The sequence below is a fragment of the Danio rerio genome, chromosome 20 (assembly GCF_052040795.2).
Source record: "Danio rerio strain M-AB ecotype USA chromosome 20, GRCz13ab, whole genome shotgun sequence".
In the NCBI taxonomy this organism is placed as follows: domain Eukaryota; kingdom Metazoa; phylum Chordata; class Actinopteri; order Cypriniformes; family Danionidae; genus Danio; species Danio rerio.
The window spans coordinates 45,736,619-45,754,054 of record NC_141040.1 but is presented as its reverse complement, the minus strand read 5'-3'; the positions used below and the strand labels follow the sequence as shown (position 1 = coordinate 45,754,054).

At 32.4% G+C, this 17,436-nt stretch overlaps 1 long non-coding RNA gene across 2 annotated transcripts in view; it reads right to left on the bottom strand.

Annotated features, from left to right (window-relative positions):
- The window catches only part of LOC147832306 (uncharacterized), a 277,320-nt gene that overhangs the window by 13,186 nt on the left and 246,698 nt on the right, over nucleotides 1–17,436 (bottom strand). For both annotated transcript variants that reach the window (XR_015519097.1, XR_015519098.1), the window contains exon 6: nucleotides 16,877–17,034. This is a non-coding gene — a long non-coding RNA (uncharacterized LOC147832306). The remainder of the gene's footprint in view (nucleotides 1–16,876; nucleotides 17,035–17,436) is intronic.

The following is a 17,436-nucleotide window of genomic DNA, read 5'->3' as shown; positions in this document are numbered from 1 at the left end:
GGCCATCTTCCAGCATAAACCACGGCGAATGAATTTCTGCACAAGACTTTTGGCCAGCGGAGAAATTAAAATGGTCGTGCCCAACTGAGTCTGGTTCTCTCAAGGTTTTTTTTCTTCACTCCCATCAGGTGAAGTTTTTTTTCCCTCTCCGCTGTCGCCACTGCCTCGCATGGTTCAGGATTGGTAGAGCTGCGCATCGATGAATTTGCTCTTCAGTGTTTGAACTCTCAGTAATGATTAAATCACACTGAACAGAGCTAAACTGAACTGAACTGAACTTAAACACTAAAACCTGAACCACACTGTTCCAGTTACTATGACCATTTATGTGAAGCTGCTTTGACACAATCTACATTGTAAAAGCGCTATACAAATAAAGCTGAATTGAATTGAATTGAATTGAATATCAGAGACCGTATATCAGGCATGGGTCGTGGGCAGGCAGAAGGCGAAGCAGAGTCAGAAACAGGCTGGAGTAATGCACGAGGAATCAGGCAGGAATAACGCTCAGGAATGCAGGCCGGGGCTAAACAAGACTTCGCACTGACTGAGCGTTTGGAGCTGGCTTATAAAGGGTACGTGGGTCGTTAGCTAGATTCAGTTCAGGTGTGCTAGATCAGTATAAGTGGATGATGTAATGCTTAGAAGTCCGGAGATGGTGGTCTCTGCTGACCAGCGAGGGGAATGACTGGGACCGAGTCGGTGACAGCAAGCATGAGCAGAGCGTGCACAGCTCGTATGGAAAGAAGAAGCACTGTGCAGACATTTGCCTTTTACACCGACTGCGTTAGCAGTGTGCAGCGAATCGGCAGCTTTTGCACAGATCAATCTTCTAGTTACCTATCTCTCTCTATAAATACACTTTTTAAAAAACTTTTCAGCTGCACCAAGACTCGCTGCAACTTCCTCCTACACTGTTTCCTTAACCTGCAAGTCTTTATTTTACAAATTATATAGATCCTAAAGTACTGTATGCTTCTCAAGCTCTGTGTGGAGTTTCATTCATGTCTGGTGCACTCAGAAAACAATTGCCTGTGATATCATGTCAGTTTGTTTTGATTGTCAGGATGTTGTAGACCTATAGTTATAACAATATTTATACAATATAGCTATAATGATATTTATACATGATCAAATTAGTGAGCAACCTAAGCAAAACTAATGCTAAAGTTGTTTTACATTTGGTTTTGTAGTTCAGGCCAAAAAAAATAATTGTTGCAGTTTTTATACGTTTAAGTTCATTTGATTGACTATATATAAATCAGTAAATATTATTGATGCATTTAATGGGTAAAATGGCTGCTGTCATTCAATGTGTTTTAGTCATCATCAATGCTTTTTTTCAATGTCACTTTAATTGAGCATGAGCAGCGCAACAAAAATAGACCCTTCGCCAAAACTATCGTGGACTGCTGCTTCAGCGACGCTCACACTTCTTCTGCATGCGACATGAAAGCTCTAATCTGTTCACATGGATGCTGAAAAAACACGCTCTGCTCACGCTTGCGGTGTGAAACAGGCTTTAGTATACTGTATGTGAAGAAAAAAAAAGATATTCTAAAATACAATTATATAATATAATACTATATATATATATATATATATATATATATATATATATATATATATATATATATATAATACACCATCTGACATTGTAAGTGCAAAATTTGAAACATGAAAACTAAAATCAGATTTTTAAATAACTACTTTTAAAACCACATTTATAAAAGTTTTAAATTCTTCTTTTTATGTACAATAGAAAATAATGATTGTCTGGAGCCAAGGGTATTCATTTTGTTTAGCCTATATGTTTATTTGACTCCCATTTGACTTTTTTATTTTTATTTTAGAATCACAAATGTTCTTTAATTATCTAACAAAGAAAACTAAAACTTGGATGGCCTGACAGAGAGTAAACTTATAGGAAAATATGTTTTTGGTGAAGCATCCTGATTCCAATGGTCGCTAGTTGCTGGTTTAAGCCTCGGCTGGGTCAGTTGGCGTTTCTGTGTGGAGTTTGCATGTTCTCCCTGCGTTCGTGGGTAGGCTAAATTGTCCGTAGTGTATGAGTGTGAATGAGTGTGTATGGATGTTTCCCAGAGATGGGCTGCAGCTGGAAGGACATCCGCTGTGTAAAAACATATGCTGGATAAGTTGGTGGTTTCATTCCGCTGTGGCAACCCCAGATTAATAAAGGGACTAAGCCGAAAAGAAAATGAATGAATATTGATTGCGTAATGTGGGAGACGCTGACAACGGAAGTGCGGATCCAAACCCAGCTTTATTGAGAATGGTCAGGTAAGCAACTGTCACAATCAGGAGCAGACAGATGTATGAAGGCAAATCTAGAGTCGTGGTCATAAAACAGGCAGATGATCAAAAAGGCAGCAAACAGACAACATAAACAAACAAACAAGGCGAGGGTCAAAAACACAGCAAAGCAAGGCAGGGAAACTGCGTCGTAATGTTCACTAACAGTATAACAAGACTCAGCAATGAGGGTGTCAGAGTGAGCTGCATATATGTAAGTGTAAGCAGTCCATGAGCAGTCTCAGCTGTGTGAGTCTAATCCAGGGCCGGAGTGGGACACCTTTTCAGCCCTGGAGTTTCAAGCCTCAGACCGGCCCACCTCAGTTCACGACTGACTATATTAAAATAAGGTCATTTCCAAATCAGTTTCTAATGACACTATCCCGTCTTTTTTTGAGAAAACAGCTGCTTTAGAACTTCAAATGTTCAACAACCCTAACAGTATTATATGTTTTAACAATAAAAATGAAAACAATAAGTTACTCTGTCGAGGATCGAACCCAGGTCTGCAGCGTCTTATTCTAACGTGCTAACCGCTGGACCACAATATTTGCATTCAGAAGGGTGACACAACTGAGTTTCATAATCATTAAAATACATGAAAAGAGAAGAGTTGCGGTAAAATAATTAATAAAAAGGCTGTGGTCAAGTAAATAAATAAATTTGAAAAGTGTGACTGCTGAGAGCAACAGATTCTGCAGCTAGGGACACCGGCCCTCGCGGCCAAAAAACGGACCGGCCCACCGGGAATTCTCCCGGTCCTTCCGATTAGCCAATCCGGGCCTGGTCTAATCAATGGGAAACTGGAACAGGTGTGGGTGTGATGCCAACTGGCCTAGCCGGGACTCAAACCAGCAACATTCTTCCTGTGAGATGACAGTGCTAATTACGGAGCCACCGTGCCCCCAGTTAGAAATAAAAACGTAAAAAACAACAACAGTCCCGCAGACACTGCTGTTGGGTCTTGTTTTACACAGAATGCAGTGCAGGATGAAGCTTTAGCAGGGCTGTTTGACTGCGAGGTTTGAGTAATAACAGAGAGGTTAATGGAGAGTATGAGGCACGGGCTGATCATAATTGGGATTCTGGGACCTGGAAGTGATTAATGTGGTCTGAGGAATGTTTTATCAGAGGCGCAGGACAAATTTAGCAAGCTGTGGAATGTGCTAAGGGCACTTTCACTTTGTAATTCTTAGAAAATAAGAAACTTATTTAAGTGCACAAGGTGCTGAGTGGTTCAAAGGCATTTATATGCAGTTTCTAGGGCATCCAGTTGTTAGTATTATACCGCTTAGAATATATAAACATACAGTGGGTACAGAAAGTGTACAGACCCCCTTAATTTTTTCACTCTCAGCACTCCACAAAATTGTTGACTTTACTGCGGATTTATTAAAAAGAAAAACTGAAACATCACATGGTCCTAAGTATTGTGACCTTTTGCTGTGACGTTCATATATTCATCTCAGCTGCTGTGCATTTCTTCTGATCATCCTAGAGAAGATTCTACACCTTCATTTGAGTTTAGCTGCGTTTGATAACACTGATTTGACTTTATCATAGATATATATACACTAGATATCGCATAGGGACCCTGAGCATGCGTCAATAGCGCCGCCACATTGGTAGAGTGCTCCCAGGACAAGTGTCATTCAACCGCACTAGTCAAGACAGTGTTATTACGCGAAGATGCTGGACTTTAGCGCTGTCTACGGGTGTAGTAATGAGCAAACAAAGAAAACAAAGCACAAAGGCAGAACATTTCATAGGTAATATTAAGTTTTTTTCTGTTTTTGTATCTTCTGAACTTGTGCTAATCAGATAACGTTATTGATGATACCAGTCACTAACGGCATTCACCATACGGCAAAGCAGCTCCAACTCGCACTAAACACTCGGCTTATGCTAGTTTTGTTGAATAAAATCAGCAAACAATGCAAAGGAAATATGACAACAAAATGCTGTGCTGCCAGTAACTTTTTATTATTAGTATTATTTTCGGCTAACGTTAGTGAAAGAGTCGTTCGGGGGATTCATTCACAAATGAATCGCTCCCTCCGTCAGTATGAGAAGTGAAAGCAGGAGAGGAGCTGTGTTTCAGGACATGATTAGATCAAATTTAACAGGGAGGGTGAATAGTTTCTGTACACACAAACACAAGCTTTTTGTCAGGAATGCCCGTGCGGTCACTGATTCATCAATGTAGAAAAGTGATGTAAAATTATAATTTTCGTAATTAGAAAAAAAAAATTTGCATTATAACATCCAGGAAAACTCCCGATCATATATATATATATATTTATATATATATATATATATATATATATATATATATATATAAATATATATATATATATATATATATATATATATATATATATATATATATATATATATATATATGAATATATATATATATATATATATATATATATATATATATATATATATATATATATATATAGATATATATATGAATATATATATATATATATATATATATATATATATATATATATATATATATATATATATATATATATGAATATATATATATATATATATATATATATATATATATATATATATATATATATATATATATATATATATATATATATATATATATATATATATATATATATATATATATATATATTTATATATATATATATATATATATGTGTGTGTGTGTGTGTGTATATGTGTATATCTCTGGCTTTGGATGGCCACAGTCCTCCACTGTACCTTGGTCCCGCATTCATTTCAAAGGAGCGCTACCCTGTAGCAAGATGGCGGCACTATTGACGCATTCAGTCCAATAGACAACAATAGGCCAGGCGATATCTAATGTATATCTATGGGACTTGATTAAGAAAGCCACACACCTGTCTATCCTAAGAGCACAGTGGTTTCCATAATCCTTAGATGGAAGATGTTTGGGACGACCACAACTTTTTCTAGAACTAGCCAAACTGAGCTATCGGGGGAGAAAAGCCTTGGTGAGAGAGGTAAGGAAGAACCCAAAGATCACTGTGGCTGAGCTCCAGAGGTGCAGTTGGGAGATGGGAGAAAGTTGCAGAAAGTCGACCATCACTGTAGCCCTCCACCAGTCGGGTCTTTATGGCAGAGCAGCCCAACACATGAAAGCCTGCATGGAGTTTGCTAAAACCACCCGAAGGACTCCAAATTAGTGAGAAATAAGATTCTCTAGTCTGATGAGACCAAAATAGAACTTTTTGGCTTTAATTCTAAGTGGTATGTGTGGAGAAAATCAGGCACTGCTTATCACCTGCCCAATACAGTCCCTACAGTGAAGCATGGTGGTGGCAGCATCATGCTGTGGAGGTGTTTATGAGCTGCAGGGACAGGATCTCAGTCCAGTCCGAAAGTTTGCCTTCCAACAAGACAATGACTTTAGCACGCAGCTAAAATAACAAAGGAAAGGCTACACAACAACTTCGTGACTGTTCTTGAATGGCCCAGCCCGAGCCCTGACTAAAATCCAATCATGGCCTAAAAATGGCTGTCCACCAATGTTTACCATCCAACCATCCAATGTTATTTTATTTTATTTTAGCTTCTGCAGTCTTTCTATATATTTACTTGTAGCATTAATTTATTTTTATTTCAGTTTTAGTATATATATATATATATATATATATATATATATATATATATATATATATATATATATATATATATATATATATATATTAGGGTTGTAACAATATACCGGTATGACGGTTTACCACGATTTGAACGTGCACGATTATCATACCATGAACAATTGCGTATCAACGGTTTTAACCCTTAAAGACCGAGACAGCCGCCCGCGGCTAAAAATAAGTATTGCTCTTAAATGTTTAATAACTTTTGATCCGCTGATTCGATTCATACAATTCAAAGATTGGCATAAAGAAGAGAATCTCAGCTTTCCAGTGATGTATCACATAACATTCGCGGACTTTCAGAGGCTCCGGAATCAGTGCGGTTACGTCATCAACATTTGACAACGCTGATTTGACAAAGAAACGCTCGTCACTGTGTCTCCGGACAAATCAGACATGATACATTGATGCATTGTCCCTCCTCCATGCCCAGATTGGTTCAAACTCGCTATATCACAACCAATAAGCATAGGTTTCGCTTTTGTTTGTGGACCAAGCTTTTTGAACAACACGGAATGAGAGATAGGCATACATTTATGCGCGGCTAAATAAAACGCAAAAAAAAAAAGTTTTGCATGAAATAATTCTCATACTAAGTACTTTTGCATGCACAGCAGCACAGAAACATGACAAAACAGTGACACAGTAAAGACGAACTGCTGCTCTTGCTGTTTTCAAAAGACGCAAATGAAGATGCAGCTGTTTGTCTGCATTGCAGACAACCATATCCAAATCCATATCCACAGACAACCATATCCATGCTGGCACATAAAACCTAAGGATGTTCCATATTGAATCTAGTTTCGTTATGTAACTATTTATAGTATAGTAAATATTTATATCTATTTTTTACTGAGGATTTGCACCATGTTTATTTGGACTTTATTTGGACTTTGACACATTATTTATTATTTTCTTATTTTTTTATTTGTTCATTGTAAGTGGTGTTGTTTATAGTAACTAAAAATATATTATTTGGAAAAAGTCAAATTTGCTTCACTGTTCTATTATTTTGTAACATTTGTAACATACCGTATACCGCAAAACCGTCAAACCGTGGTATTGTTTTAGACGATTATCATACCGTGAAAAATTCATACCGTTACAACCCTAATATATATATATATATATATATATATATATATATATATAATATGCACTACCGGTCAAGAGTTTGGGGTAGTTTTTTTCATGTTTTTTTTTAAAGAAAATTATGTTGATCAAGATGGCATTTATTAAATATAAAAAATATTAAATTATTAAATATTTATTTATTAAATATTCATTTATTGTTTATTGTTCGTAGTTTGAAATGAAATTATTACCCAAGTCATTACTGATTTTATTACCATTAATAACATTAATAATAATAATGATAACAATAATATTAATTATTAGAGTGATTTCTGAAGGAACATGTGACTGGAGTAATGAATCTGAAAATCCATCTTTAAAATCACTGGAATAAATTATTAAACTTAATTATAAACTACTTTTGAACAGTTATTTTATAGAGCAAGAACATTTCACATTTTCACAATTTGTATTGCATTTTTGATTAAATAAATGCAGCCTTGGTGAGCAGGATAAGCTTATTTTAAAACATTTAAAAATCCTACTGACCCCGGTAGATATGATAAATACTACACAAGTATAGACAGTAGTAAAGTAACATTTTTAGGGGAATTAACTTATATTAAAAAAACAATAATACTCCTAATTGCGATGTTGATTGTTAGGGATTTATTCAAATAACCAAAACCCCAATAATAATGACTGCCTTCACAAACTACTCTAATTATTCCAAAATAACATCCATTTTCTTTATCTTAATGGACAAATAATTAATGTTTTGCTAAATGGCTATGCAAACCAAACAGTGCATTTTAACAAAGACAAGCTTTCACACATTACACATTATCAGCACAATGCACAAAGCCTCCTCGAGAACAAAGTCATGAATAAATTGCTCTTGTATTTATAATATTTTCAGACAAATCCATTCAAAAGGCTTTTTAAAAAGAACACAAGGTCAAATGCTAACAAACAACCTGCAGTTCACTATTTATAGCAAGCCAAGCAGCTGTTCTGCAAAAGTGACATACAGTACAGTAGACCTCAAATGAAGCACGAGATGCTTAATTCAAAGATGAGCTTTGGATTAAAGCCTGAGTAGGTATATTACGTGATTTCACTCTCAGACTCACATCTGACTCCAAATTACTCCGAATTACCCTCAGAGTCAGCCGATTATCCAGATGACAGCTCTAACACAATCCCAAATCATGACTGCAAATCCACTTTAATTCTCCAGCAATCTATGAAAGTGTTCAACCAGCTGCTGGTGGGTTTTCTGATAGCGGTTCTGCTATAATCACTGGTAATCTAAGCAATGACTCACTGTTGAAATATACAAGACATTGTGATTTCACTTTATAAATAAACTCAGTGCAAACAGATGTGTGCACACTTTTAAGCACATTTTATTCCCGTTTCATTTCAAGAGTTATTTTTTATTTATTCCTATCGAATTAAATAATTCTGTAATTATAATAATCAAATCTTTCATATTACTATATATATATATATATATATATATATATATATATATATATATATATATATATATATATATATATATATATATATATACACACATATATATATATATATATATATATATATATATATATATATATATATATATACCTATATATACATATATATATATACATATATATATATATATATATATATATATATATATATATATATATATATATATGTATATATATATATATGTATATACATATATATATATATATACATATATATATATATATACATATATATATATATATATATATATATATATATATATATATATATATATATGTATATATATATATGTATATATATATTTATATATATATTTATATATATATATATATATATATATATATATATATATATATATATATATATATATATATATATATATATATATATATATATATATATAGTCTAAAAGTTTAATTCTCACTTACTCACAGGGCAGTTTATATCGAAGTTGATATTTACCCTCATGTTGGTTGTTTTGTTGCTCAGCCCCCTACCTGGACCAGGACATACACACATACACTACGGACAATTTAGCTTACCGAATTCACCTATAGCACATGTCTTTGGACTTGTAGGGGAAACCGGAGCACCTGGAATAAACCCACGCAAACACAAGGAGAACATTCAAACTCCACACAGAAATGCCAACTGACCCAGCCGGGGCTTGAACCAGTGACCTTGCTGTGAGGTGACAGCACTACCATAAGGTGGCTGCACACCTAAATATATAAATATTTGTATGTGTGTTTACTTACAGTAATAGAGTTGATAGCAGAATAAATAAATAACATAAATAAAATAAATAAAATATTAGGTTTCTTAAATTGTATTAAATGATAAGATACAAAAATAATAAAGGAATAAAAAATAATAGTACAATAAATTAAATTAAATACAACACAAAATAAAATGAATTTTTACTTGTGTTTACTTACAAAATTGCAGCTGATAGTAGCATAAATAACTAAATAAAACCTAAGTTTCTTATATTTTATTATAAAATATAAAACGTTTATTTAAGAAATACAAAAAATAAAATGAGATAAAATAAATAAATAAATAAAATTACAACAAATTAAAATAAATTGAATACAACATAAAATTATTTGTATGTGTTTACTTACAGAATTACAGATGATAGCAGCATAAATAAATAACATAAAATAAAACATTAGTTTCTTATATTTTATTTAAAAATATAAAAAGTTTATTTCTGAAATAAATAAAAATTAAATAAAATAAAAAAATGAAATAAAAAATACAATTTGAATTCAATAAAAACAACACAACAAAATTATATTGTAAATTAAAATATAAAATAAAATAAACATTAAAATAAACAATAAAATAAACAATAAATTAAAAAATATATATAAATAATAAAAAATAACACAATAAAGTGAAATAAATTAAATACAACATAACATAAAGCAAATTATTATGTGTGATTATATAATTGCAGCTGATACCAGCATAAAATAAAATATAAGTATTGTATATTTCATTAAAAAATATAAAAACTTTATTTATGAAATACAAAAATAAAATTAAATTAAATAAATAAAAATTCAATAAAAAATAAAAAGATTAAAATAAATTACATTAAATACAACACAACATAAAATAAACTGAATTGCAGCTGAAAGAAGCGTAAATAAATATTATAAAATAAAATAAGTTTCTTACATTTTATTAAAAAACATAAAACATATAAAAAGTATATTTATAAAAAAAATAAAAAATGATGCAATAATACAATAAAGTGAATTGAATTAAATAAAAATAAACAAAATAAATTATTGTGTGTTTACTGACAAAATTGCAGCTGACAGCAGCATCAGGTAGACACATAAATGGTAATGTAAACAAATAAATGATTTGCAAAATTATAGTTCATGGTATATTTTGAAACACCCTAATGTTTCAAATAAGGAGCATGTGCTGTTTGCAAATAAGCCTCAAACTATGACATCTTTTTACAAATACTTTAATTGCAACACAGGAATTTGCTTAGTAATGTGTTACATTTCAAATGATACATATTATAAACAAATTCTAATATACTGTATACTGCTAAAACACATACAGCTGATAAACTCACAAGGGGGAATTATTGATAGCTGCTGCACTCATAATGACTTGTAATACATACAGTTGAAGTAAGAATTTTTAGGCCTACTTTGAATGTTTTATTTAATTTTTTTCTTATATTTCGTAAATGATATTTAACAGAGCAAGGAAATTTTCACATTATGTCTGACAATATTTTTTTCTTCTGGAGAAAGTCTTATTTGTTTTATTTCAGCTAGAATAAAAGCAGTTTTTATTATTTAAAAACCATTTAAAGGTCAAAATTATTAGCCCCTTTAAAAGCTCAATTTTTTTTTTCTGTAGTCTACAGAACAAACCATCGTTATACAATAACTTGCCTAATTACTCAAATAGTTATTTACTCCTATAAACCTAATTAACCTAGTTAAGCCTTTAAATGTCCCTTTAAGCTGTATAGAAGTGTCTTGAAAATATGCAGTCAAATATTATGTACTGTCATCATGGCGAAGATAAAAAAAAAAATCTGTTATTTTTAATGAGTTATTAAAACTATTATGTGTACAAATGTGATTTCATTAAACAGAAATTGGGGCGAAAAATAAACAAGGGGGCTAATAATTCTGACTTTAACTGTATTAAATGCATGACATTTTACAATAATATTTTGACATTTTACAACAGTATTTTAAATTAACAATACATTATTATGTTTATATATTTGTAGTATGTGTAATAAATATGAATATAGACTGATAATAAACCACACAATATCTATTTTTATAGTGCTAATTTACTTATGTAAATGTATGTATTTATTTATTTGATTTAAAACAGATTTATTTATTTTGATTACTTAAAAGCAATGCAAAAGTGCAAATTCAAACAAGAACTGTAGGTAAATCTTTTATTTGACTGGGGCTGTGACACATCAAGTGAAAATGGACATCAATCCATAGACAAACAAATCATAATTAACATTACAATCTATCAAAAAGTCACTATCCTACTTTAATGTTCCAAGATCACTTTAAAAATAAGATTATGACCCATGCCTAACGTTACCTTTCCATTTTGTGGTAATCTGCTGCCATCTAGTGAAATAATTGTGAATATTCCTGATTGTTGGACCGAAAATGGAATGTACCATTTGAGCTGAAAAATGCATAACACACTGCTTTAATTGTAGATTAATTACATATGATATTAGCAACTAATATTGTGAATAAATAATATTTTTTACACTTTATTTATTGTAACATGATAGAGGTAAACAAAAACATCCTGCAGTGTCACTCATTATTCATTAAAACTTATTAATCCTTGACTTTCTGATGATTATTTAACATGCATGTACTTTCTACAAAGCCTAAGAATTGAAAGTACAAAGTCTGCCAGTGAATAACAAACAAGCATGTAATGTAATAAGCAAGATGACATTGTTTCTCACATATTAATGTGGCCCTTGACTTGCCCGAGGGCCTCAGCAATGATCAAAACATTCCTGTAAATGATTTCTAAGCAATCAAACAAACAAAGCTTGTAAAGTGCTACGCATACAGTTACTTGCTTTGTGAGGAAGGTGCCCGAGGCTGGTTTCAATGATGTTCTGCTTTTTATTTGCAAATGCAAATCTGCTGTTTCCAAAGCATTAGGAAGAGCAAATATGGTTATATATTTGCTTGTGTGCAGTTTTGTTCTGTGTTATCATCTGAAGCAGTGCAGCTTCACTGCCTGTGAGAATATCACACAAGAAACACTACAAAGAGAAAACAACACTGACATCCAAAACTTTTTATAGATTATTTTTCTGCTACAAATAAAAGTTATAATGCCTGGAAAAATTATTAAAACTATAGTGCATTAGGTGAAGGCTGATTTACTGTATATGTGCATGCCTATTCAGTATATATACATCACTATACATTACAGTATATACACATATAACTAAAAATAATCAAAGGTATTTGTGTACACACACACACACGCACGCACGCACGCACGCACGCACGCACGCACGCACGCACGCACGCACGCACGCACGCACGCACGCACGCACGCACGCACGCACGCACGCACGCACGCACGCACGCACACACACACACACACACACACACACACACACACACACACACACACACACACACACACACACACACACACACACACACACACACACACACACTCATAAATAGATAGATAGATCTATCAATCAGATTTACTGCAATCAATCAGTAAATCCATAAATTTAATTTAGTTTGATTTAATTAAATTTAATAATAAAGGGAAAGAAAATACAAATAATATTTTTGTCAATATTCCAGCTGCAGAACGAAACAAAAACCAAAAAACAACCAAATTAAATGATAAAAAAAATCTACATATTAATAGAAAATTCAGAACCAATTAATCAATTCTTTCTTTCTTTCTTTCTTTCTTTCTTTCTTTCTTTCTTTCTTTCTTTCTTGATTTTTTTTTTCATTTTCCTCTTCATTTTTTTGGTAGCCCTATGCAAAGTTAAGATGCTTGTAACAAATAACAAGATAAAAGTAATCAATAAATTAATCAAATGAAATTGAATGAAACTAAATGAAATCAACCAATATTTAAGTGAAATAAAATACAAATAATATTTCTGACAATATTCGAGCTGCAGAACGAAACAAAAACTACCAACAACCAAATTAGATGATGAAAAACACCTAGAAAACCTAGAGAACCAACAGTTTTTCTTTTTCTTTCTTTTTTTGTTTCTTTGAATGCATTTTTGGTAGCGCTATATGCAAAGTTTAGACGGCTTGTAACATAATAAGAAATGCAATCAATCAATCAATCAATCAATCAATCAATCAATCAATCAATCAATCAATCAAATATAATAATATCAAATCAACTCAAATCAATCAATTATTAAGTGAAAGAAAATACAAATAATATTTTTTGGCAATATTCCAGCTACAGAACAAAACAAAAACCACCAACAACCAAATGATAAAAAAACATATAATTATTCATAGGAAATTCAGAGACCCAACTATTTTTGTTTGTTTGTTTGTTTGTTTATTTATTTCTTTGTTTGTTTGTTTCTTTCTTTCTTTATTTATTTAATTACATTTTTGTAGCACAATCTGAAGTTTAGAGTTTAGTATTTTATAGTGAAAAAACAAATAATAAAATAAGATAACATGTATATTTGCATGAAGAAATTAAGGTTATTTTTTACTAACACTTTTATGCTGATTACATACATTGCCCCAAAGTTCTAGCCTCAGTATTGCTTGAATGGTGTAATAAAATAAAATAAAATAAAATAAAAATGTACACCATGAATGCACTTTATGTAATTTGTGGATAAAAGCACTGGAAGAAGAGCAAAATGTGAATAATCTAAAAAAGAAAAAAAAAAGAAGAAAAAAATCTGATTTATCTAAACCAGGGGTGCCCAAATTTCTTTCTTATGAAGGGCCAAAAACCAAACTTGATTGAGGCTGGTGGACTGAAGGTAAATATAGTTGCCATAGGTAATTTCTTAATTTATTTAATAATATTTAAAAATAACTAGAAAACATTGCTTCATATTAACTGACACAGCATATTTTTTACATTTTATAATGAACTTATTACAGTTAATTTATAACAGCGTGAGTTACACTAGTTTTTGCCTTGAATTGCTCAGGCACCGATAGCTTCAGCATTGTCCTCTATCCATTGAGTGACATTATTTACATTTTTTTTTAAATCAGCCTTTTTTTACAACATTTATTTCAGTTAGCTTTTTTGTATCTCAGCAGTAAAGCAGGCAAGCAAGCAAACAAACAAAAAAAGGTTTTATCAAATTAGAAATGATTATCTTTTTGAAGAAATTCGCTCCAACCCTCTCCATCCTTCTCAAATGGAATGGTGGGTCAAATCAAAGGTTACAATCAGGCAACTTTGGGCATCACCGATCTAAACGGAAACGTGTGCCTCAAGTCAATTGCACATGCAGTTCCGACTGTGTCCATCAGGGGTCATACAATCCCCACAATCCAACGTCGACAAAAAAGCTGTCGATAAAGTCTTGTATTTTCTTCAATCTTTATGTAAAACGACGCATACACAACAAACCGTCCTAAATAAGTCTCACTTTCTGCTTTGATAGCAAATGCAAAAGAAGAGACCAGAAAAAAAGTGACAGAGGCTTTTTTCAGAGGCTTTCCATCTGATTAGCCTTTTGCTCCATTTATTCGCTGCTTTGCCAATCAATGGGAGATTGATTGAGCTTTTTGTGCTCCTCGTGTTACAATTATCTAGAATTTGAGCCAGACAGGTTAATACCACGATTTAAAAGACTTCAGACAGTCCAGGGATTGAAAATAGACTGCTTTTTCCGTAATCTCAGCATTACAGCTTTTCACAGGTATTGTTTAAATCTTTTCATTCACGTTGCATTAACAGATAGATAACATATTACATTAGGTTTACTGCAGACCAAGACTAAACGATCTATATACCGCTACTGTCTAGTAATGAAATTTATTTGGTAGCAGTAGTTATTTTAGACGCATAAGTTAAAGCATTAACTAACATTAATAAGTATTCAATAAGCTTTGTAATAATTGCTAGTTCATGTAAGCTAAATAAAATCAACAAGTGAAATGATCAATTGATTAATAAATAAAGGGCTCAGAAGTCATTGTTACTTCACGTTAACTATTCAGCAAATGAAAGATTCACTAACAACTTTACAATAAGGTCCATTAGCTCATGTACCTAGAATTATAATGTTCTATCTGACATTTTTGTCAACATTGAGTTATTAACATATTCCTATTAGATGACAACTTGTTTACATTATGTGATGTTTTTTTATAAGTTATGCACATTAAGACTACAAGGTTGTTTCTATGAGTCAAGCAGCATTTCGAATGCACACGCACATGGACCAATCAGGATCAGCTTTTTATGTCACTCCAACAAACTGCTCCATTGTTTAAAAGATTTTATAGATTAAATGTGAAATATTTTTATTTATTATTAATTGGTCCTTCTGCTTGCATTTGATATGGTGATTGGCTCATAGAAAGAACCTTATCGAGCTTTAGCTAAAGTTTGACGATAAAAATTCTCAGATAAAACCTGTTGTGTTTTTAAATAAAAAGTCTTAAATTTTAAACATTTTATAAAAAAAATGGAAAATTATGGTTGACGCCCTGGCGCATGGTCTAACAGGGAAGTGCTTATTCTCTTAATGAGTCATGGGTGTATTTTGAGCATAAAATTCACTAAACCAATCAGTCTCATCTCCCATTCACTTAAAAGTCAATTGTGTAGTGCTATGGTGCATTTGCTATTTACATAGCGGACTTTGTAAGTAGAAAAACTGTAAGCTTCATAAGTGAGAAAACAGTTTAACACCATCTGCAGTGGGAGGATAAAGAACAAGCCTCGTCCAGTCGGCCTCTTTACTTTCTCTTTACTTTACTTTTACTCTTTACTCCTTTACTTTAGTGGAGTAAGGAAACGGTGTTGTACGCACTCCACTGAAGATATTCTTTATCCTATACCAGCTTTTAGTTGGTTAATGGCGCGGTCTATTTCAGTTCCTCAAAATAGCAACGCGCCAACACCTTAACACCTCCTTTTTAGACCGGCACACCCATGAGTTAAAAAAGTGGCTCAAATGGATTTGCTATTTAAACAACATGGCGCAAAACATGAAAAATAGGGTAGCACTGGTCTGAGAATAGCAACAAAACCTGCCATACATGTCTTGCGTCTTATTGCGTCTGGTGTATGATATGTGTTTGTAGCCTACAGCATATGACCCAAGCATATCTTAAAGCTCTTGAAATCTGAATGAAATTAAAATGTACAATGTTTAATTTGCTGGTGCACATTCTTAGTCTTAAAGAGAACAAATAATTTGCAAGTTAATCAACCTAAAATAAAAGTGTTTGTTTTGCTAATATTTAATCAAAATCTGATCATTTGCTTCCGCTTTGGAATGCTCAGCCTGATCTCATCAGGAAACTTAACTATTTTACATATTGTCAGAAAAGGGTAATTCCTACGATTTTTAAAAGCATGTCTTAATATATTACTGTTGAACTATTAATATTATTAAACCACAGTATTTACACAATGTTATACTTTAAATGCACATAGCAAAAGACTAATATATCTACAAACCAAACCGACTTTAGAAATCCTGTAGCGTCTAAAAGGCTGATGGTGCTCACCGTTTCCTTTCACGTCTGAGTTCAGTTCTCTCAACAGGCCTTCAGTAGCAGTAAATCTTGGATTCAGGGCACTGGTTCAGCCTCACAGGGAATCTGATGGATCGCCCTCACCCTGCATATAAGCCATGATGAAGAACGCCAGCAGCCCACCTGGCCCTCTGGAATACAGATAATATTACATTCATACACACTTCAAAACTTGAGCTTCAGCTAAACTTCTCCTTACACTGCATTCAATGACTAAAAGCAGGCCATAACATGGTATTCCTTGAAATACCTTGCAGCATAATATAATTTGATACCTATAACAATGATTGATTGTTTCAAAATAGCTGAGGCTGTCAATGTAACAAGTTCTTACTCTCAACTTGTCACATATTAACCTCCAGCATAATTTTTATAAAGGCACAGGGTAATTATTAAGAAACCTAACTGCTTTAAATCAGAAACCTTTGGTATTTGTTAACAAACTGATGCTATGTGCATGTTTAGGTTCTAGATTTAATTAGTTTATACCTTTATAGATCATTTTAGAGTAGTTGGGTGGCACGGTGGCTCAG